Below are 2069 nucleotides of genomic sequence, written 5' to 3'. Positions count from 1 at the left end.
GCAATCTTCTTTCTGTAAACATTCCGGAATTTTTTTGAAAAAAACTGAAAAAATTTCTAAAGGAATTTATGTCTTAACAGGTAATCTGCAGAATTTTCTAAAATATTTATGAAAACCTTGTAAGGAATCCAAAAAAGAAAGTCCCTTTCGCGATAATTACAGAAACAAATCATGAAATAATAATAAGGTACACCGGGGCAAGTTGAAACGGATGGGGCAAGATGAAACAGCGGGTTAACATAATGTTATTCAATTATGGTGAACAGCTTGAATGTCATAACACATAGTTTTTGATTCAAACGAAAGAAAATTGTATTGAAATCTATTTCAAAACTTCGCGTTTCAACTTGCCCCGGTGTACCTTACATGGAAGGGTTTTCCCGGTTTGGGGGCGTACCAAAAAAATTTCTGGCAACACTGGATTCTGATAAATAGGCTGTTTTTTGATCCCATAATCATAATTCAAATATCTGTGAATTCCATAGGCGCCAACTTAGGGGGGGCAAGCATGGTTTTGCCCCCCCAATATTTGACGATTTTTCGATTTTCCCATACAAAAAATCAGAAAAACCAGACTTTCCCCCCCCAATAATTTGACCAAGTTGGCGCGTCTGGTGAATTCTTACATCGAAAATTTCTGTATCAAGCGGCAAAGTGAAGCTGGGATAGGCAGCTGGGGTCCCATCGTTATTCCGGTGATCTGAATGATTGCTCCGTGATCTGGTCAGGTATGTAAAAAAAAAACAGCATACAACGGTTGGAGGTATTTACATCATTTGGCGATCATCATCATCGATCAACAATCTGGTTCATTGTTCGTCGTCATTGTTCAGTAGGCTTCTGCGTGTATAAGTCCGTCAAACACTTCGTATCGTCAGTTGGATTTGTGGTTGGTGCTACCGTTCGCCAAACTAGGTTGTGCTGGTCAGTTCTTATGCTGGAATTGTTTTGATCTGGATAGTATTGTATACTTGAGCTTTGGTGAACAAAATGATCAACTTGGAGGAAGATAGTGTGTGCTTCGTCTGTGAAAAATCTGAAACCGATCCGTCGCGAATGATCGAATGCCAGTATTGCAACAAAAGCTGCCACTTTCGTTGCAAGAAACTTTATGGAAACGCAATCACCAAAGCTAAGAAAAAACCTTTTTCCTGTTCTATCGAATGTCTCGATATGCAGAATCGTAGCCAAGCAAAATCGAGTGGCGATGTCGACGTTATTGCAGAACTACGGTTACTGACCAAATCTGTTCAAGACATCAAACAGGAAACGATGATATCTTGATCTGTTTTTGAGGAAACTAGGGTTCAAATGGCTGCATCTATGAGAACTCTAATGCAAACCAACAAGCAAATAGAAGAATCTCAAGCATTTTTGGCTAACCAGTTCGACAATCTTCAGTCAGGATTTACTGCGTTCAAAGAGGAAGTGTGTGGTTTGAAGCGAGACAACAATAAGTTGTGGAAGGATATCAATGTGCTACGGGACCGGAATGATCAACTGGCATCGACTGTGAATCACCTAGAACTCGAACTTGATAGAGTCAATCGCTCTCTGCTGACAAAAAACACTGTTATTCTAGGAGTTCCTACGTTGGCGAACGAGAATACCAAGGAGTTGGAGCATAACATTATGAACGTTGTAGGTGCACCATGCAGTGTCGAAGGCATCACTGAAGCTAGGCGAATTCCGAGCAAAAATGTCGGTAGAATTACAGCTCCGATCATCGTGTGTTTCAGGGACGAAAACATTAAGGAGGCATTTTTCGAGAAAAAACGTTCCTATGGAGTTTTGCTGGCGTCAGCGGTCTGTGAGGCATTTGTTGGGTCAGCGAATCGGATTACTATTCGTGATGAAATCACATCTTACGGGAAAGATCTTTTGAAGAAAACCAAGGACCTACAAGCTTCATTGGATCTCAAATATGTTTGGATGGGCAGAGATGGAAAAGTCTTGGTCAAACGTCATGATGGAGCGAAAGTGGAACAAATATCTTCTAGCAAGGACCTGGAAGGACTCTCGAAAGTATCTCAGAAGCGTCTACTGAATACATCCGGAACCAGCTCAAC

The sequence above is a fragment of the Aedes albopictus genome, chromosome 3 (genome assembly GCF_035046485.1).
Source record: "Aedes albopictus strain Foshan chromosome 3, AalbF5, whole genome shotgun sequence".
In the NCBI taxonomy this organism is placed as follows: Eukaryota; Metazoa; Arthropoda; class Insecta; order Diptera; family Culicidae; genus Aedes; species Aedes albopictus.
This window is presented reverse-complemented; position numbering follows the sequence as displayed.